At 44.0% G+C, this 22,613-nt stretch overlaps 1 pseudogene; it reads right to left on the bottom strand.

Moving 5' to 3' along the window:
- Window positions 1-611: 611 nt before the first annotated feature.
- LOC119625146 (large ribosomal subunit protein uL14 pseudogene) lies at window positions 612-19,563 on the bottom strand (annotated as a pseudogene).
- Between the last annotated feature and the right edge of the window lie 3,050 nt (window positions 19,564-22,613).

Raw genomic sequence — 22,613 nt, 5'->3', positions numbered from 1 at the left:
TAATAACAACCCCTTTCCGGGGTTTTGTTTCCTGCCCTGAATTCACTGCAGATTGGGTATAATAAAGAGGATAGGAAGGGGCAAGTAAACTCCTTTAATATCATGTCTGAGAGGCCGCTACACCGTGGAGAGCGAGCCAGTGTCTATGGTAACTAGCCCCCTCTCCAGCTGCGGGTGAGTTGCTAGAAACAGAGACATCTTTAGAAGTACGAAATAAGCTAAGAAACGTAGATGTGCTTTGTAAATGATACAGCAGATAAATGTTTGTCGTCCCTGTTACTTGGGTAAATGTAAATGCAAAAATTCTCAAATGCCCTTAGTGATGAACAAGACGTTCACTTACAGGAGACCTAAAATGAGACCCAGGAACTGCTAGCGCTGTCCTCTACCTGCTCAGGTTTCAGTTCTTCCCATGAAAGCCTCAGTTTGCAGGGAAGGTTTTTTTCCCCCGTCTTTGGACATCCCCAGCTGCCTGAATGTGCTCATTTATAGGACACTCTGTGACTGAGGGGAGCCAAGGATAAAAGGATAAATGGTATTATCAAGGACACAGATCGAGAAGGAAAGTCCACCAACTTCTATGTGACCAGTAAGAAAGTAGTGGGAATATGCCAATAGTGTGGTGGTAAATGGTTTTTGGTGGGTGTTTTGGGAGGCGGGGGCAGAGTTTAATGGGGTTTTTTTTTTTTAATTTTTTATAAATACACTAAAGATTCATGCAGTGCTGCCAGCAGTGGATGTCAGCCTGGGCCACATGGCTGCATACTCCTTTGCAACTGGCCCTGTGATGGCAGAACGTTTCATCGCACCTTTATTGTTCACTACAACCCTGGGGTTATCTTCAAAATAAAGAAACAAGCCATCTTTTCTCTGGCATGACTTCTGTTGTCACATGACCACTGCTGGCTGCACCTTCCTTCTGAGCTCTGGCTTGCCTTACTGACCATGGCCATCACCATGTTACCCACACCAGCAGAAAGTTCCGCTGTCCCTTGGTCTCGTTCACAGAGATGACATACAGATTTTTCACTTCTGTGTGGTCTGCACACTTGATCACATTTCCTACAAGAAGACCCAGGGAAATCCAGAACTTCACATAGGAGGCCCTACCACATCCTCACACTTCAACATCTTCAGAAAGAGCATTGGTAAATATTTAACAATTGCTCTCTGGGAAAAAATGTATGCATACATAGACATACAGCATGTAGATGTTTGATATAAATCTTACCAATATAAAGGATCTATAGCACCCAATTTACAGATAATAACAAATTATACTCTTTATTATAAACTCCATAGAGCCAATAGGTTCTCACACAAGGCTTTGTTAATTTTTGCAAAATTCTTGTATCTGTACTCAATCGATGGTTGGAATAGATAAATGAGTGTGGTTACAACATGAATGTTGGTTGATATCTTCCTTTACATTAATAAGAAAAAAGAAAGTGAGATAATACAGATGTATATCAGTATTTTCACTTACTCTTCAATGACATGAGTGATTGCTTGCTGAATCAGATGATCATTTCAAATACCAGGAGAATTTCCAAAGCTTTTTTTACTATTCACAATGTAACAGTTATGAACATGACACAATTTTATGTTTAATATGCATTATTCACATCTTCTCCATCACTTTCTTAAGTCTAGGTAATCAATGAGACAATCAATCAAGCCCTGATGTGTACCATTTGCAGATTTCCAACGTGTAAATGTTCCTACCAAGGTTGATTCCAAGCTACCATTTTGATGTCATGGACTGCAGAATTGGGAAGAAATGTGCAATAGCACACCGTGATATACTCTTTCCACCATACTGATAAAAATGGGTAGAAATAACCTCACAATCATAGAGAATAGTAAAAAGGTAGTAGAATAAATAGGAAGTAATGAGTTTTGAGAATTTATTGCCTTTTTCATGTAATTTACTTTATTGTAAGTTTACACAATTTAATTTTTAAGAATGGCTGTGTTTAACAATTGGCTTGCAAATTTCCTGAAAATTTGACAATCGGCTCTCATGAGCTGGTATGAGCCACTCCAGGACACCACAGGAAAATGCCCAAAACACACCTGTGTGGGCTGGGAATTTTTGAGAGGCTGAGCATTTGAGGCATTCATATACCTGGATTTTAGATTTTAGGGAAGTTGCCTAATTATGAGCCTAAGTTCTTGAAGTGGTGATTAGGATGTGGAGAAGCCCATCTGAGCTCCTGGCCAAGCTTTGAAGGCTCCTCCTAGATGTCATTGTTAATCTTTATGTATAATCTTTCTAGTCCAACTAATTATAACTATTTTGTTTTGTTCTGAATATCACCCATTTGACAAGTAGGTTTACCAAACCTAGACTTCTCCAAAGCACATCCTGTGCCTGAAGTCTGATAAGCTTGGCTCCACCATGAACCAACCGTCAGCTGATAAATCACAGGAAGATGACTGGCCAGGGGAAGGCTGAAGGATACCTGAATAATTTCATGATAATCATCTGGAAGATACCTGATCTAGGAAGAGGAGGCAGGAAAAGAAAGATTGCTGGACCACGTTTGCATGCAATAGTGGTAAATGCCTGGTAAGAAGAGGGAGGAGACAGTGAGCAGTCACATGGGTTGGTACCCAGACCCTTAATTTAGGGTTTGGTGAAATCTTGCTACCACTCCTTTGCCCCTATTGCTTAGGTGAAATTCAAACATCAAAATCACCTAAAGTCAGAGGTATCTTATTTGGTGCACTTGAAGGTTAACATGGTTCTCCTGTAAGGTCCAATCACCCTTGGGTCAGAAAAGCGTTGAAGTAGAGGGCTAGTTGCACACACAACTTGGGGAAATCCTCCTGATATTTCTTACAACTTCAAAGAATGATGGACATCTGAACACCCAACAAGAGGGAAAGAAGAATCATGATGAAAAGTCTGCTAAGAGTAGAGCCAGAGAGATCAGGGTTAAAATCTCTGCTTCCCCACTTACTAGCTGTGTGACCTTCAGTGAGCTTCCTTAATGGTAACATGGGAATAATCATTTTACTTGCATTTTAGAGTCATCTGTAGATTACATTTAAAGCCTCTAGCAAATAGTAAATATATAATATATTGGCTTTAAAAAATATAAAAAGAGGAAGCACCTATAGTTGTTTTTAAAAGCAGAAAAATACAAATTTATTTTCATTTCTGTAGTATATCAGGAAAAATGGCCACAATCTTTTGCAGCTTCTCTCATCAAGTGGTAAAATCCATTTATCCAATCCTCAAATATGGGCTTGGCATGTAACTGGCTTTGGCCAGTGGAATATTAGCAAATGTGACACAAGCAAAGACTTGATAAGTACTTGCATGAGTTCTTGAGAATTACTTCCCTTCTTGCTGATGGGAATGCTTCTGCTGTCATGTGACCAGCCCATTGGATAATGGGAGGCAGGTGGTCATCATCCCAGTTGTCACCACATCAGCTGCCACACATGTGAGTGAGGTCATCCTAAACTATCCAGTACCAGCTTAACTGACCAGAACAGAAGAACCACCTAGTTGACTCCAAGAATCATGAACAAATAAAATGGTTCTTGTTATAAGCCACTAAATTTGAGAGTTGTTTGTTTTGCAGCAACAGCTAACTGATACAGTTCTGACTGCAGCTATACAAAGATACTTATGCATTGAAACAAGATTTAGGGATACTGAGCTAAAAGCCTCTTGCCCTCAACTGCTCACAATCATTTAAGTGAGAGAGATAAGACACAGAAAGAGATAATACAGTTCAGCACAGTAGTTGCCAATGGGTTCAGGGTGGTATTAATTTTTTAAATGTTCTCTTAATATTATGATCAGTTTGTTCTTACAGTTTTTAAACTGAATTAAAAGAAGTGACCTAAGACTGTTAAGCTAGCATCCTCCTGGAGTGGAAGTTACAGGAGACAGAAAGAAGATGTGAAGTTTTCCCATGTGTACCCTCCTGACTCTAAAGGAGAGAGCCAGCTCAGCCAAATCATTTTCATTACCTTGAACAACCCCATATCAAAGTCAGGATGTGTGGATTTACCCAAAGTTATCTACCTTATCATTTCAATTAAACATATGCTTGAGGAATCTAATGAAGAAGGCTTGAGTGATGGCCATAGAATCAATAAAGTCTTTCTGGACTTATCGATTTAGCATTCTCCATGCAGTAGAATTGATTTATGTCCTCAGATTTATTTTGATAACTCAATGATAACTCCACTATTCCTAAATTAATGTCATCTTTTCCCCAGGCTAAACTTTTTTCTAGACAAGAAAAAAATCTTATATCAAGTCAAACTGATTTTGCTAAGTAATTCCATGGCTAACAGGATGCCATAAATCAAAGAGAACCATGTACCACTATAATTGTAAATCATCCTTGTCATGGAAAAGTACAACGGCATTTATTTGTCAGTATTGTGATTGTATCATGCAGGGCCTCTTTCCTGTCAACATTCACATCTTTCAATACAAACTCTATCATTTAATTGCAATTTAATAAATTCAATAGATTGCTTAAAAACTGCATTAATTTCCATCTCCTACAGCTTAAATTCCCAGAACATGTGAGATGGATAGGTCCTAATTTCTAATTAGCACTATCTTATTGAATGAGATAAGCCATCATCTTTGCATGAGACATATTCATCTTGGGCCTACACAAGCAAGACAGTGCCATGTAAATGGGTATATTTGCAAACGCTTTTTGGGAAAAGTATTTTCCAACCATATCTACAAAGCAAAAGGAAAAATGGAGAAATTTTTCAATTAAAAAATATCAGAATGAGATAGTCCAATTAATTACCAAGTCTGTGAGTCCACCTCCTACACAACTCTGAAATCTACCCAATTCTCTCTATTGGCCCAGCCACCATCAGGACCAAGAGAGCATCACTGCTTGCTGGATGCTGCAATAGACTCCTTGCTTCTCTTGCTGTCACCACTGCCGCTTTTTCCAATTCATTTTCGACATTGCAGCAAGAGGGCCTGTTTTCAAAAATGCAAATCTTATTATAACATTACTGCCCACTCCTTCCCCTAGCTCTCAGAATAAAGAAAAATAAGCTATCAAAGCCGTCTGCAAGACCCTGCCTGCCTCTCCTAACTCATCTGTCCAGGCCCCTGCACTCTCTGTTCCAGCCAGGCTGGGTTTCTCTCAACATCTCTGACACGCCCCCAGAGTCCCACACACATGCTAGTCTCCCGACCTACAGCACACCTGCACCCTCTCTTTGCCAAGCTAATCCCCACATCCGATAGCTCTGGGCTCAAACACCACTTGATATGATTTGGCTGTGTCCTCACTCAAATCTCAATTTGTAGCTCCCATAATTCCCACGTGTCATGAAAGGCACCCGGTTGGAGGTATTTGAATCATGGGGGCGGGTCTTTCTTGTGTTGTTCTCATAATAGTGAATAGGTCTCATGAGATCTGATAGTTTTATAAAGGGGAGTTCCCCCGCACATACTCTCTCTCTTGCCTGCTGCCATGTAAGATGTGACTTTGCTCCTCATTTGCCTTCCACCACGATTGTGAGGGCTCTCCAGTCACGTGGAACTGTGAGTTCATTAAACCTATTTTTCTTTATTAATTAGCCAGTCTCACCAGGTGTGAGTCTCACAGGCTCACGCCTGTAATCCCAGCACTTTGGGAGGCCAAGGAGGGCAGATCACCTGAGGGCGGGAGTTCGAGACCAGCCTGACCAACCTGGAGAAACCCTGTCTCTACTAAAAACACAAAATTAGCCAGGCGTGGTGGCACATGCCTGTAATCCCAGCTACTCGGGAGGCTGAGGCAGGAGAATCGCTTGAACCCAGGAGGCGGAGGTTGCCAGGAGCTGAGATCACACAATTGTACTCCAGTACTCCAGCCTGGGCAACAAGAGCAAAACTCCATCTCAAAAAAAAAAAAAAAAAAAATTAGCCAGTCTCGGGTTTGTCTTTATTAGCAATGTGAGAACAGACTAATATACCACTTCTCCCAAGAAGGGTTCCCTGAGCCCCGAGTGGGTTAGACCCTTCCACAACCTGTACTTCTCCTTTACAGTCTTTGTGCTTCTCTGCTTAGTTTCTGTCTTCTCTGTTAGACTGTGGCGTCCTGAGGATAAGGACAATGTCTGCTTACTCCCCACTCCCCTGTCATACTGGTGCTTAGCCCATGTTTGATTACTTCTTGACTGAGATGGGGCAGGCAAGTGGGGACAGGAACCAAAAGAGCAGGAGCATTCACTGGAACAGGGCTGATGTAAATCCAAGTACACACCAAAGGGCCCATGGGGGAAGGCGGGCCAGGCCAGCAGTGTGCAAACGGCAGGTGCTGCTGTGACCGAATGTTGACCCACCTTCTTAATTAATGGACCTTTTCATTTTCAAGTAACTTCAAACCAACAGAAAAGCTGCAAAAATAGTGTAACCAAACCACCATATATCCTTCACCCAGATTCACACATTCAAATTTTACCAACTTAATTTGTGTATTTAAACCTCTTAAACAGTTATCAATTGGAGAATACTTAGTCTGGCCAACTAGGCGAAACCTTGCCTCTGCAGTTTTCCAGAGGTGGCAAATTATTAAAACCCAGTAAAACCCCAAAACCAGGAAAGTTTCAGGTAAAGTAAAATTCCTAGATTTTCTCTGAGCAAATGCAAACCACCTCTAAGCACAATTCCAGGATCAGTCTGGCCTCTAAAAATCCTCCAGAGGCAACCCCCTTGGGTTTATAAAACTTTAAATCAGATCAAATCCATCTTTAATGCATTGCTAGGTAGGTCAATAGCCAAGCACAAGCTCATTCCCAAATATAAGTGCCACCTCTCCCGACTGGACCAAAGTGAGATACAGAAACAGAGTTAATAAGGGCAGGGACAGGGGCTGGTCACAGAACAAGCACAGCCAGGGGACATTCAGTAAATCAGGTGGCCCATGGGAGGCAGTTCACACTCAAAAGAGCAATTTAAACTATTTATGATCATTGATGGGCCCTGAATTAGTTATAACTTCCTAAAGAAAAAAATCTTGAAATTATCACAAAGCCAGCACTGAATATGGCTGCACAATGCTCACTGGAGGTCAGGAAGGAGAATGAGCTATTAGTCTGTATTAAGGAGCGAACACCGCGGTAATGGCGAACTAGTGTGTAATACAAATGCGGGCGGCCCGACCTTGACTGCCATTCAGTGCTGGGCACTCCATCTCAAAAGGAAATAGACGAGGCCACAGGAGGGCCACAGGGTGATTAGCGCATCGGTGAGGGCTCAGAACCTCTCAGTGAGGAAAGGTTTAATTATACAGGCAGCTAATTAGGAAGAAGAAAGGAGAAAATGGACAGAGATGTGTACATGAAAAGATGAGGATTCGTGGGTGACTAAATGAGGCCCCAAAGGTTCTAAATGAGACTTTCACAAAACACATCCATGAGGTTGCTTTTGAAAGAAAATTTTCAGTGGATCAACAAATTCTTTGGAGGAAATAAAGGGCTGGGCTCCACAGAGCAGTTCTAAATATCTAAATAAATATGTGCCTGTTTGGAATTGACCAGACACTTTAACCAGTTATGAACTGTTTTATCCAGGAAACTGGATAGAACAGAGTCGTGAATTCGGTTGTTTGTGATTGTTGGAAAAGACTGCCATAGCTACAAAGAAATGACGGGATACTCAGACGAGGGTCAGCAAACTACGGCCCTCGGGCCACTTCCAGCCTGTTATCTGTTTTTATACTGTCGGCAAGTTAAGAATGATTTTTCATTTTAAAGCGGTTGAAAAAACTCAAAAGGAGAGTACTATTTCACGACACATGAAAATTATATTCATGTTCATGAAAATTTTTTGGAACACAGTCACACCGTTTCGCTTTCACACCATGACAGCAGAACTGAGGAGCTGCGACAGAGACTATATTGAGCCACAAGTCTAAAATATTTACTTTCCAGGCAGTGCACGGTGACTCACGCCTCTAATCCCAGCACTTTGGGAGGCTGAGGTGGGTGGATCACCTGAGGTCAGGAGTTCGAGACCAGCCTGGCCAACATGGAGAAACCCTGTCTCTATTAAAAATACAAAAATTGGCCAGGAGTGCTGGTGCACGCCTGTAGTCCCAACTACTTGGGAGGTTGAGGCAGAAGGATTGCTTGGGAGGTGGAGGTTGCAGTGAGCCGAGATTGCACCACTGCACTCCAGCCTGGGCAACAAAACCAGACTGTCTCTAAATAAATTGATGAATTAATGTAATCAAATATTTACTTTCTGGTCCTTTTCAGAGAAAAAATCTGCCCACCTCCCCTCTAAGGTGTTGTGTGTTAAATATTTCCACTGTGGCCAGGACCCCACGCAATCAGCAAGTGCTACCGCTCCCATGCCTGGTATCAGGGGACCGTGTAAACCTATGGCTAGGGTCCCCCACCTGGGCCCCAGGGTGGAGATGCTCAAAGGAATGCAGGTAAAGCGACAGGAGGAAGCTGCTGCACCAGCAAAGAGGGCCACATACCACAGCAGATCCCAGGCGGGGTCGCCCAGAGGCCTGCTGGCCTCCTAGCAACCTGGAGTCAGCCTGCTCAGAACCTTTGACTTCACAGAAGCATTTGGTGAGTGCTCTAGGGCTTTTTGTGCACCAGAGCCAGTAAAATGCCATGTTTGCCAGCATGTGAAATGCCCAGGGATATCAGATACGTCTCAATTTTTCAGAAAGTTTTTTGGAAAAAATAAAAACTAAGCTGTAAGGGAAATATTTTATTCCTATAAATATAGTACACTGCATTGTGACTCGGCTAAAAATATATATGTGGGGTTTTTTTTTTTTTAAAAAAAAAAAAAAAGGTCTATTATCCCTAAAAACAAGAATAAAATCATTAAGCTAAAAAGAAATATCTTGGTATTTATGAATATGAGTTGCAGTGAAAAAACACTTAAATTCATAACATAGCAGAATTACTCAAATTCTATATTCATCTGTGTGGTCTCTGGTTTTCGTTTTTGTTTTGTTTTTTGGTGAGAGGATGAAAAGCGCTCGCCTTTGCAGAAATGTATGTTGCCATCCTCTGCCACTAGGGGGCAGCATGCCCCATTATTTTACCTCTGTCTCAGCCTTCCGGCTGTCCCTGATAGCAACGTGTTTAAGACTGACAAGAAAACTCATGTATATAATAAGCAATTAGACATTGTATAATGCCATATATTTGATGGATATGTTATGTGTATAGTATTATACAATATGCAATATATCTCATGTTGTAACATATACATTATTCATATATAAAGTATAAAATTTTATTTTGCATATATAATACATCATTTGGGAAAAGTGGGGAATGTATCCTATACACCAGTAAACACAGCAAGCCTCACTGGAGCACAAAAAAATCCAGTCAGAGTTCACCTGCTTCTATTAAAAGAATGAGGGAATCTGTGTTTGATGTTAAAGAAGGGATTAGGCCTCTCAAGGTCTTCCCAGCAGAAAGCTCCAGAAGGTATGGATCACCTAGAAGGCTGCATGGTCACTGACCAGCTTGTGGAAGGAGAGGGAGGACGGGAGTCATGGGATGTACAGACTCAGTAGCCAAGAAATCTCAGAGATGCCCAATCTAACTCAGAAGCCAAGAGGCCAAGGGACAACAAAACCAAGAGGCCAGAGCATCGCAAGGACACAGGGAGCCCTGGAGCCTGAGGGAGAGTCCAGAGCTGCAGGCAAAGCTGGGTCAAGAGTCCAGGCTTAGAAACAGCTGCAAACCAGCACTCCAAATAGCTCAGTGCGTCACATAGTCAGAATCTCAAAAATGTGACTTTAAGTTTATTTCCAAAATAAGACAAGGAGTGGCAGAAGGGAGATTCAAATTCCAACCTGTTCAGACATTCTGAAACATAAAACCCTGAATGTTTGGGGGCAATTAATCCAGAAAACATCTCAGTCAGCTTCTAACATCTGCCTCTGGAGCAAGGATGGAAAGCACTGGAAATGAAGGGCTTTCCTGGATCTGGGAATCTGGGTGTGCAGGCCAGTTCCCAACATTCATGTGAACATCTCTTTTCTGCAGTCAGGACTAAAGCTGCCTTCTGCATGATCCATGTACATGAGATCCACACACATGAAATGTCTTTGTGCTGCTTCTTAGCATACATCATACTTTTCCCGTGAAACATTTCATTTAAGACCAAAAAAAAAAGACCTATGAGATAGGTATTAATATCATACCCACTGTACAGATGAAGAAACAGACACTGAGAGCTTAAGCAACTTGCCCAAGCTCACAATAGTGAGTGACGGTGCCGGGACTTAAAACAGAAAACTCTTTGTATTAGTCCTTTTCATACTGCTATAAAGAACTTCCAGAGAATGAGTAATTTACAAAGGAAAGAGGTTTAATTGACTCACCGCGCAGCATGGCTGGGGAGGCCTCTGGAAATTTACAATCATGGCAGAAGGCGAAGGGGAAGCAAGACACCTTCTTCACAAGGTGGCAAGAAGGAGAAGTGCCAAATGAAGGAGGAAGAGCCCCTTATGAAACCACCAGATCTCGTGAGAACTCACTCACTGTCACGAGAACAGCATGGGGAAAACCACTCCATGGTTCAATTACCTCCACCTGGTCTCTCTCTTGACGTGTGAGGGTGACGGGGATTACAATTCAAGATGAGATTTGGGTGGGGACACAAAGCCTAACTGTATCACTCTTCTTGCTTCAAAATTGCCTGTTCTTTCTGCTACATTTGCTGCCTCCAAAAAAAAGTATTTCTCTGAGCCAGGAAGTGTATAAAAAGGCAAGCTTCAATGAGCACAATAGATTGGTACACATCAGAGGCACTCGAACCAGAGCGACTCCATCTTGAACAGTGGCTGGGTGAAATGAGGCTGAGACCTGCTGGGCTGCATTCCCGAGAGGTTAGGTATTCTTAGTCACAGGACGAGATAGGAGGTTGGGCCGGATACGGTGGCTCACGCCTGTAATCCCAGCACTTGGGGAGGCCAAGGTGGGCGGATCACGAGGTCAGGTGATCAAGACCATTCTGGCTAACACGGTGAAACCCCATCTCTACTAAAAGTACCAAAAATTAGCCAGGCATTGTGGTGGGTGCCTGTAGTCCCAGCTACTAGGGAGGCTGAAGCAGGAGAATGGCGTGAACCCAGGAGACAGAGCTTGCAGTGAGCCAAGATCACACCACTACACTCCAGTCTGGACAACAGTGCAAGACTCCATCTCAAAAAAAAAAAAAAAAAAAAAAAAGAAGAAGAGGTTGGCAGGACCATTATCATAAGATACAGGTCACAAAAACCCTACTGATAAAACAGAATGCAGTAAAGAAGCCAGACAAAACCTGCCAAAATCAAGATGGTGACAAAAGTGGCCTCTGGTCATCATCACTGCTCATTGTACACCAATTATAATGCATTAGCATGCTAAAAGACACTCCCACAAGCAGCATGACAGTTTATAAATGCCATGGCAAACTCTGGAAGTTACCCTATATGATCTAAAAGGAAAGGAGTCCTTAGTGCTAGGAAATCCCTCCCCCACCCACCAACCCCCACCCCCCCCGCCCCCGCCTTTCCCAGAAAATTCAGGAATAATCAACCCCTTGTTTAGCATATGATCAAGAAGTAACCATAAAAATAGCCAGCCAGCAGCCCTGAGGTCTGCTTTGTCTATGGAGTAGCCATTCTTTTATTCTTTTACTTTCTTGTAAACTTGCTTTCACTTTACTCTGTGGATTCGCCTCAAATTCTTTCTTGTGTGAGATCCAAGATCCTTCTCTTGGGGACTAGATTGGGGCCCCTTTCTGGTAACATATACATTAAAAAGAAAAAAAACAAACAGGCAAACATAATAGAACTTTTCCAAAGGCTAATGGGTAGCCAGAGGCCATGAGAGAAAAAGAACAGGAATTAGGGAAGAAAGAAGGAAAGGATTCGAATCACAAGACAGGAAGATGGGGACTAACCTCAGAAGTATATTTTCAAAGCAAGCATAAGAGGTGCCTGCTGGCCGGCGCAGTGGCTCACGCCTGTAATCCCAGCACTTTGGGAGGCCAAGGCGGGTGGACCACAAGGTCAGGAGTTCGAGACCAGCCTGGCCAATATGATGAAACCCCATCTCTGCTAAAAATACAAAAATTAGCCGGGCGTGGTGGTGCTCGCCTATAGCCCCAGCTACTCAGGAGGCTGAGGCAGAAGAATCACTTGAACCCAGGAGGCAGAGGTTGCAGTGAGCCCGGACGACAGAGTAAGACTCCATCTAAAAAAAAAAAAAAAAAGTACCTGCTGCATTTGGTGGCTTAAAGTGCTTAAAGTTCTGAGGGAGTCTTTGGCGGAATAGTGGAATCAGGAAAGGTGCCTGGTATGTAAAAGGAGCTGAATCAACAGCAGTAGAAGGAATGCAGGAAAGAGGCAGATTTCTGCCCTGTCTAATGGCAAAGGACAGCAGTGGAAGCAGGGGCACTCCAGGGACTGAGCAGAAACAAAGACTCTAACAGCAACTGCACAAAGACACATTCTTTGCCTAATTACTTAAGCCTGAGTGTGTTCACCTGCAAGTTTCCTGCTGGTCAGAGGAAGCAGTTTTGTTTCTGTTGTTGATGTCTTGGTTGAGGGAGGGGCTCCGGGTGATTCTAGAAGATAGACAGGGCAGGACAACAGGGAGCAGGGAATGTGGCACACCAGATGCCACGATTCCACACACCACAAGTGGTTCTATTTCAGCCCAGAAATGATGAGACCAGCCTGGGATTTGCTACTTTTCCCATTCCTCCTGCTATGTTCTTTGCTTTAATGAGAGAGAAAAAGGGAGAGAAGGAGAGAGAGATATAAAGAGAGAGAGAGAGTGAATATATATCTCTAACAGTAAGAAAATAGCCATGTATCCATCCAACAGGAAGGCAGGTAAAGAAAGGGGGAAGGCCAGGCATGGTGGCTCACACCTGTAATCCCACCACTTTGGGAGACTGAGGCAGGCAGATTGCCTGAGGTCAGGAGTTCGAGACCAGTCTGGCCAACGTGGCGAAAGTCTGCCTCTACTAAAAATACAACAACAACAACAACAAAATCAGCTGTGCATGGTGGCGCGCGCCCGTAATCCCAGCTACTCCGGAGGCTGAGGCAGGAGAATTGCTTGAACCAGGGAGGAAGAGGTTGCAGTGAGCCGAGATCACGCCACTGCACTCCAGCCTGGGCAATAGAGTGAGACTCCGCCTCGAAAGAAAGAAAAGAAAGAGAGAGAGAGAGAGGAAGGAAGGAAGGAAGGAAGGAAGGAAGGAAGGAAGGAAGGAAGGAAGGAAGGGAGGGAAAGAAAGGAAAAGAAAGAAAGGGGGGAAAATAGTCATTGAGAAATTTCCAGCAAAGACTGGCCTCATGGAAACCCTGGCATGTCCCTGGAGGGGCTGCAGATCAGGTGAGGCTGAGTCAAGCACTCAGGGGCAGATCTAGTGTCTGCCGTAACCTCTTCTAGTTGTGTTGTAGGACTTTCTCCTTAGTTCAGCTAAAAACGGAGTCCTTGTCACATAGCCAGGAGAGATTAGGCTCACAGCCACTTTGAAGGGTGAGAAAAATTGAATTTATTGGGCAAAAAGGAAATAAGAACTCTCAGTGAAAGTCTGGGAATTGGAGGGATCCCCAAGGAAGCAGAGGCCAAGGGATATGGTCATTTTTCTCCGCCTTCACTGGATTTCCATCTTTTGGAAGTGGATTTTCTTCTTTTGATACAGGATTTATTTCAATCAGGTCACTAGGTCACAGGGGGCCTTACTTCATTCTCTTCCATGTCCTTTGGGGGTAGTGGGATGGGCAGCTTCAAATTGATATCAACTTCTACTAAAATGGTTAACAGCAGAAAAACCACAATGAATAGAATTGTCAAGAAAGAGTAGAAGTTGAAGATGACAGCCAATTAAATGATGGCCAGTTAAATAAAGTCCTTAACAATACATGGTGAGGAGCAGGCAGCAGCTGTGCTTGGATAACAAGAAATTCAATGCACGCATTTAACAGAAATGTTCAACTACAACAAGCACTATTTGAAGACTAACAGGAACAATTTTTTGACGATTTCAAACAAACTTGCTTTTCAGCATAGTTGCACCTAATTTAAAGTATTTAAAAACAGCTCATCAGAGCCCCTATTTGTCATAGACTTTTGAGTTTATTTGGGAATGTATTAGTGCATTTTCATGCTGCTGATAAAGACATACCTGAGACTGGGCAATTTACAAAAGAAGGAAAAGAAAGAGGTTTAATTGGACTTACAGCTCCACATGGCTGGGGAAACCTCACAATCATGGCAGAAGGCAAGGAAGAGCAAGTCACATCTTACATGGATGGCAACAGGCAAAGAGAGAGAGCTTGTGCAGCGAGACTCCCATTTTTAAAACCATCAGATCTCATGAGATCCATTCACTATCACAAGAATGGCATGGGAAAGACCCACCCCCATGATTCAATCATCTCCCACCAGGTCCCTCCCACATGTGGGAATTATGGGAGCTACAAGATGAGACTTGTGTGGGGACACAGAGTCAAAACAAAACAGGGACCATTTTTTTTATCTTTAAAATTGTTGTAAATCTCTGTATGCCTGTATGCACTTTGCTCTTTTATTAAACTTACTCCAAGGTGAGCCTTGACTCTTTAGTGGTAGGACAAGATCATACACTAATACCAGCATGGACCTGCTTTCCCATTGTATCTGAAATGTGAGTCAAGTAGTATCAGCCTGCTATGACATTAACATTGCCAGGATAAATCTTTTACAGAAATTATTTCAATTTTATTCAGTATTTAGTAGTGAAAGATATTCATGCTTTAATGGTAATACATTTCTGGTTTAATATAAATTAAGGATGTTTTTCAGTTGTGCACAAATGCTGGTGGCTTAGTTTTGACAATTGTTTATGTATGTCATGTTAAGCTTAGGTTTAAAAAAGTAAAGCCAGTAAACTAGGTCTTTGTTATTTGCTTTAAAAAAAAAAAAGAAAGAAAAGAAATGTGAATGTGTTTACTGCATTAAAAACAAACAAAAAAAAAAAAACAGTCCAGACTTCTCGTTCCACACACGTTTCTAAGCTGCAAGGATGTGGTCTGACACCACTACTGGTCATCTTATCTGCCGCTCAAAGGCAGCTCTTCAAGGACAAAGGCAGAAAGAAGAGCTGGAAAGGCAACAAACTCCCAAAGATAAAATGTATGTTCTTGGATACAAACATGTCTGAAGTGAGTCCATTCTTGGGCTTCCCAATCACACGAGTATTTGTCGTTCTGTCAGGCTTGGATTTCGTTTCTACAACATGCTCACCTCTTTTCCCCAGTGGTTCTTGCTTCCCACATCAGCCTCTGCCCATGCCATGGCTTACTCTCCTCCCATCTCTACATATTTAACCCTGAAGTCTTTAAAGTCTCCACTCAAATGCCACGACCTCCCACATGAAGTCGTTTCTTACCTCTCCTGTGCCAACTCTCCTGTCCCACCTGGACAGCCCCCTGACACTTTATCTGTACTTTTCTCTGTCTGTATCAGGATGACATTAAGCCTCAGGGCACAGAAAACTACAGCAGCTTAGATAAATAGGGATTTGTTTTTCTCACATAAGAGGTCATCTCATGGAAGGCAGCTGCTAGCTTTGCTTTGGGGGCCTGACAATGTCAAGGACAGCATCTCCACAGTGGCCTTTATCTGGTACAGTCCCCAGATGGACTTGGAAGACCCAGTTCCTATCCCCTTCCTTCCTGCATGTAGTTCTCAGAATAACTTTAGAATGTGCTGGAATGCAACATCCTGAGATAGGACTGCCTGAAAGAGCTTGGCTCTTTTCCTGTTCCTCCTTGGGTATGTAAGATCTTGAGTTAGAGGGAACTGTTCAGGACAGCCCACACTTTGTTCCTCTCTTCCCTGGAAGCAGGATGTCCTTCTAAGCTTGGCTCAGTGAGTCATGGAACCCCTGAGGCTTTTAACTGGAAATGAGCTATCTTTTAGGGGCCCTCAGGTGCCATGAAAGTGGGGCACAAGCAGTGGAAACTTCATCCACACTGGGCAGCTTTCTTGAACACATTCACACTCCTTAGGGGACTGACTCACAATGGATCCCAGTCTCCTTTGTCCCTTGCTGACTGTCAGTGAGTAATAAATCCATTTCCTGTAATTTGCTGCATGTGAGTATGTTCTGTCTCACAGGACTCAGGCAATTGGTAAAACTACAGCCTGCAATGCAATGGGCAGAAGTGTTCAGACTTCTAGTCATGGTGGTTGGCATATGTGATGGTCTTTGCTGTCCTCCAAGCACTGGGGGTCCTCTCTTGTGATTGGTTATTGGTGAACCCGTTTCTCAGCCTCATGGCTGCAAGACAGCTGCCAGATATCCAGGCATCATATTTGCTTTCCAGGTAAGAATAAAGGAGAAGTAGGAGGACCAGTTGCTTACTCCTCTTTTATCCAGAGAACAAAGGTTTTCCTGGAACCCACTAGCAGACTTCCGCTTAGAATTCATGACCCCAAACCACATCATCACTGACTAGTTACAACGGAGGGCAGGAAATGAGGATTTAAGTCCCCGAGAGTAAACAAAGAAAACAAGAAGGAGATTGGGAATGGCTATTAAGTCAGCCTAAGAATAGTCACTGCCCTGCTTGCTCAAGACCCTGGTCACAGTTGTATCTTTCATTACAGTTTTTTGCATGCTAAAATCTAAGCTCCCTCTGGGAAGGGGCCGAGTTCTCAATCACTACACCCTTCAAAGAGCCTAGCACATGAGACTTTGATGAATCTGTGCCTGGTGACTATGGCACTGCTACTTGCTCAGGTTCGTGGGGCCTCCTGGCAGGCTGAGCAGATTGTGGCTGCAGTGGGGTAATTAAATGTGCACCCTTCTTTGATCTCTAAGCTCTCCTGTTTGAAATTCATCTGAATGGAGTGGAAAGACACTGGGGACGTGGACTCCCCTGCCTTGTCTAATCATCCAGAAAGGGTTAAACCATTTCTATTTCGGGTTTCTTGTGATCAAGAAAGTTCTGCTGGCAGGAGTGCCTATTTGGTGCCTTAAAGGCAAGCAATTGTGGGAATTAAGAATTAGCTCTCACCCTGACTATTCTCTAGACATAGTTAGAATAAAAGCAGCAGTGACATTGCCAATGACCCAGATGTTGGAGAACCTTGTATTAAGCCACAGAGGCCCTTGCCTCCAAATCCTATAATATTGCATTAACACAGGCTCAACCTGCAGAATTGGATTTAAATCCAGCCCTCGAATGCTCACCCTACTCCAGCCCCTTCCCCATACCTAATCTCATTTTGTCCTCAGAGTGCTGAAAATAATGGTAATGTAGTTGCCGTGGAAAGTGACTGTGTGAGCATATTTTACATTAGAAAGGCTCTTAATAAAGTAAAAGTGCTTTAAATGCAGAAGTCTCTCCCTTTACATCCCTTCTGCCTGGATAATAAATGATTTGTTACAGTTTCAAACTTCCGTGGCCTGCTGGGTCCAGGGGCTGGAGACAACCAAGCAGCCCTGTCCTGGGCACAAGTTACTCATGTGTGCTGGGATGTTGGGTCCAGACCTACATGAAACACAGGACAGGGAACGAGTCAAGACAGAGACTGCTTTATGGCCAGAGGCTCTCCTCCACTTTTACTCATACATGTCAACAAAGTAATAATAATAATAATAATAGCAGTTACCATTTGTTGAGTACTTAGGTGAAGAGCATTGCACACATTGTCTCATTCAATTTCTCCAACCTACCTAGAGGCTGGGCGCTATCATTGTCCCCATTTTACAGATGAGGAAATTGAGGCCTGAAGAGGTCAAGTCACTTCCAGGATCACACAGATAATGGGTGGGAAAGCTGGGACTTCTGCCCATGAAAAGCCCCATGCTGCCTACTCTACCTCCATGTTGGAGTAGGGCAGTGGTTCTCAGTCAGGGGTGGTGGGATACAACCACCTGGCAAGTTTTAGGGGCCCCACTCAGACCAATTAAATCTTAACCTCTGGATACGGGGCCAGGGCATGCCGAGGCTTTAAGCTCTCAGCTGCATGCTGGTGCTGTGGTCTGAATTCTTGTGTCCCTCAGAATTCCTATGTTGAAACCTAATCCCCAGTGTGATGGTTTTACAAGGTGGGACCTTTGGAAGGTGATTAGGTCATGAGGGCAGAGCCTTCCTGAATGGAATTAGTACCCTCATGAAAGAGGTTCCAGAGAACTCCTCCACCCCTTGTACCACGTGAGGACACCGCGAGAAGGCACCACCTATGATCCAGAAGGTGAGTCCTCACCAGATACAAATCTGCCTTGATCTTGACTTCCCAGGCTTCAGAACTGTGAGAAATCAATTCCTGCGGTTATAAGCTACCAAGTCAAAGGTATTTTGTTATAGCCGCCCTAAGGGACAAAGGCATCCAGGTAAAGTGGAAAAGACACCTTCCCTGGAGTCAGGCCTCTGGAGTGGCGTGCTGGCTCTGAGCCTCACTAGCTGCCCTGCCCACTTCCCAAGGTGTTTGCAAACACCCTGTGTGAACACTAAAGGGTTCAGTGATATATGACAACAGAGACAGGCCAGGGCCCCCGGCAACAAGGTCCAAAACCAGCCCTGAGAAGTGCACCCAGGAGCCATGATTCTGTGATTCATCCCTTCACCATTGGTTTTCTCTATTCATTCAATAAGCATTCACTAAGCTTTTTCTTTTAGCGGGGGATTGGAGTTTTGCTCTTGTTGCCCAGGCTGGAGTGCAATGGCACGATCTTGGCTCACAGCAACCTCCACTTCCCAGGTTCAAGTGATTCTCCTGCCTCAGCCTCCCTAGTACCTGGGATTACAGGCATGTGCCACCACGCCTGGCTAATTTTGTATTTTTAGTAGAGACAGGGTTTCTCCATGTTGGTCAGGCTGGTCTCGAACTCCCAACCTCAGGTAATCTGCCCACCTCGGCCTCCCAAAGGGCTGGGATTACAGGCGTGAGCCACCGCACCCGGCCACACTAAGCACTTATTATGTCCAAGGCTTTCAGCTGCAAAGGGAGGAAGACAGAATTCCTTCCATCCACAGGAATCATCTTGCTGTTCCCTGCCCTCAATCTATTTATGATCTAACTGAGGAGAGCAGCTGGCATAAGATAAAGCACAACATCCACATGTACATCAAGTGCCAGATGAGTGGCACAGCGAGGAGGGCTTTAAGGGTTCTCACAGGGAGTGATCTCCAAAGTCAAGGAGCTTCATAGGAGGGGAGGGTTAGGGCAGGGCTTTGGAATGCCAGCATAGCCTTCCTGCTGGGCAGTAGAGCCTACATGTTCCCGCTGGTCCAGGGAAACCCTTCCCATCCTAGGTCAGTTCTGGCCCGAGCAGGACTTCTGGTAGCCAGTCCTGGAGTCTGCAACTCGTTGCCCACCATGGCAGGAGGGCAGGATGGCGGAGAGAAAGAGCAAATCAGGTTCTCTTTGGCAGTGGGGTGACAGCAGGACAGCAGGCATCTGCTGCCCCATTAGAACACCTCAGCAGACTTGAAGATGGGTTTTCTTAGCTGATAAACCAAGGCAACAGTACCTTCGCATAGCGCCAATGGGAAGATCAACCATTACAATGACCGTCAGCTCCACTACCATTGATGGAGCCCTCTCCAAGGGCCAAACACAGTGCTCACCATGTCGTTCACTTTAGGATCTCAGGGAATCCTCCCAACAATCATGGAAAGGGCACCGTTATTATACCCTGTTATCCAGAGAAGGAAACCTATTCTCAGAGAGGTTAAGGAATTTTCTCAAGGTCATATAACAAATCAATAACACAGCTGACTCAAACTCAGACCTGTCTGATTCTAAAGCCCACCCCCATACCATGACACACCATACACAGGAGTTTGTAACTTGGAGTCCATAGATAGGATTTAGGTATCTTTGATCTTAGATGGGGAAACAATAGTACCAGAATTACATCTCTGTTCAGTGGCATACGGGGGTGAGGGAGGGAAGCAATGGGAACCTTTGGCCCCTGAAGGGATGTATTTTGTCACTGACAATCTTTTTTTTTTTTTTGGCAGAGTTTTGCTCTTGTTGCCCAGGCTGGAGTGCAATGGCGCGATTTCGGCTCACCACAAGCTCCGCCTCCTGGGTTCAAGTGATTCTCCTGCCTCAGCCTCCCGAGTAGCTGGGATTACAGGAGTGTACCACCGCACCCAGCTAATTTTGTATTTTTAGTGCAGATGGAGTTTCTCCATGATGGTCAGGCTGGTCTCGAACTCTGAACCTCCGGTGATCTTCCAGCCTCTGTTTCCCAAAGTGCTGGAATTACAGGCATGAGCCACCGTGCCTGGCCACTGACAATATTTAAAGTCCATGGTACATACCGATAATAAAATAAAGACTGGCCAGACGCGGTGGCTCACACCTGTAATCCCAGCACTTTCGGAGGCTGAGCAGGAGGACCACTTGAGCCCAGGAGTTCAAAACCAGCCTGGGCAACATGGTGAAACCCTGTCTCTACAAAAAATACAAAAATTAGCTAGGCATGGTCGCATGTGCCTGTAGTTCCAGCTATTCGGGAGGCTGAGGTGGGAGGGTCGCTTGAGCCTCAGAGGCTGAGGTTGCAGTGAGCCGAGATTGCACCATTGCACTCCAGCCTAGGTGACAAAGTGAGACTCTGTCTCAAAAAAATAAAAAATAAAAAACGGCAAGATCAACTTCAGTTTTTTCATTGTTTTAAAATTTATTACAGACCATGTACCCCTTTTCGCCTGCATTAACCTCTAATTAAAATTTAACATTTCTTTCAATTATGAATGTAGGCACTCACATGGAGGTATTAACATACCTGTGACTTTGTCACCAACAGAACCACAGATATTTCATATCACACTACAGTTGTTACAGTGTCCAAAATAAACAGTTTATACTCATAACTACTTCAGTAGTTATGTACTGAAGTTATGTACTTCAGTAGCACTGAAGTAGTTATGAGTAACATTAGGGTGATTATAAAACTATTGCTAGGTTTTATTATTTAATGGGCTAATACAAAAGATAAACTGTTACTACATTCACAAATTTGATTTTGTTTTGTTTTTTAGTGCTTGGACAGCCATATTACAATATGATCCACTTCCTTTATAATCTTATGTATTATAAAAGAGGTCCCTGGCCGGGCACGGTGGCTCACGCCTGTAATCCCAGCACTTTGGGAGGCTGAGGCAGGTGGATCACAAGGTCAGGAGTTCAAGACCAGCCTGGCCAACATGGTGAAACCCTGTCTCTACTAAAAATACAAAAAAAAATTAGCCGGGCGTGGGGGCAAGCACCTGTAATCCCAGCTACTCAGGAAGTTCAGGCAGAGAATTGCTTGAACCCAGGAGGCAGAGGTCGCAGTGAGCCGAGATCACGCCACTGCGCTCCAACCTGGGCGACACAGCCAGACTCCGTCTCAAAAAAAAAAAAAAAAAAAGAGGTCCCTAACCTCCAACAGACAGTCACACACAGCAAATGAACAGTACTCGCTACCCACTCTTTTAGGTGAAAGTGCTATATAAATGCTGGAAATATTACAATCTTTGTATTATTTTACTTTACATGTTTGTGTCTTATTTCCCCCAAATAAATTGTCAGCTCTTGAGAGAATGGACTGAGTCATATAGTTCTTCCTTTCCACCACAGGCCTTTAAAAAGCATAACTCACCACTGCTTATTGATTCCCTGGCTGGTAGAAACCCCTCAAGCTTCTGTAAACTCAGTATCACATGACCAGGAGATAAACAGTATGGCAGGAGGAAGAAAGGTATTGAGATCAAACCTTCTGGATGGTTGGCAAACCCTGTGGATGGGGTGCTGGAATTTGCTCCTTAGAGACTAAATACATCTGTAGAGAAAAAGGTCCATTGGAATTTTCCATCAAGGCTGATAGGGTGGGGCAGAGTGCCCAAATGTCATGGGAAGTGAAGTGGACTCCAAGCTGGGAAAACACTCCTGGACAAGATGGCATCATTTTTATATGCATTGGAAGCCCTTATGAAATAACATCAGCTGTCCCGGGATCCCACTTTCCTACAAAGAACCCCACTCTACCCAGAACATCACACAACTCCTGACTCCCTGGCACTAGAAAACTGAAGGGGGTTCTGGGACCCTCGGTTGTAGCTGACATCAAGAGACTCTGACTGTTTCCATCGTCTTTGTTGTATCCCCAAGACTTTGCGACAGAAAACAACCACCATTTTATTTTGCTCCGAATTCCTGTGGGGATTCAGGTACAGTGGTGACGGCTCTTCTCTTCTCCACGATGTCTGGGGCTTCCAAGGTGGCTTCTGCACTCACAGGTCTGGTGCCTGGGCTGTGATGGCCAAAGGACTGGCCAGAACACCTATACATGGCCTCTCCATGTGGGTTGGGCTTTTCACAATGTGGCAGTTGAGTTAGAGAGAAGTCTTTCTAAGAAGGGCTTTCTAGAAAGCAAACACTTTCAGAGCACCAAGTGGAAGCCACGTGGCCTTTTCAGTCTTAGTCCTTCCACCACACTCTATTGGCCAAAGTGGAATCAAGAGGAAAGGTCATAGACTCCATCCCAGATAGGAAAAGTGCCAAACAATCTAGGAGTTATGTTTTACAACCACAGTACTGGCCAAGCGAATTCCTTGCTTCCAAGCTTAGAGATAATATCTAGACTCCCC

This window comes from Chlorocebus sabaeus, chromosome 10 (assembly GCF_047675955.1).
Source record: "Chlorocebus sabaeus isolate Y175 chromosome 10, mChlSab1.0.hap1, whole genome shotgun sequence".
Lineage (NCBI taxonomy): Eukaryota > Metazoa > Chordata > Mammalia > Primates > Cercopithecidae > Chlorocebus > Chlorocebus sabaeus.
The sequence above is the reverse complement of the archived record's forward strand: the minus strand, read 5'-3'. Positions and strand labels throughout refer to the sequence as shown.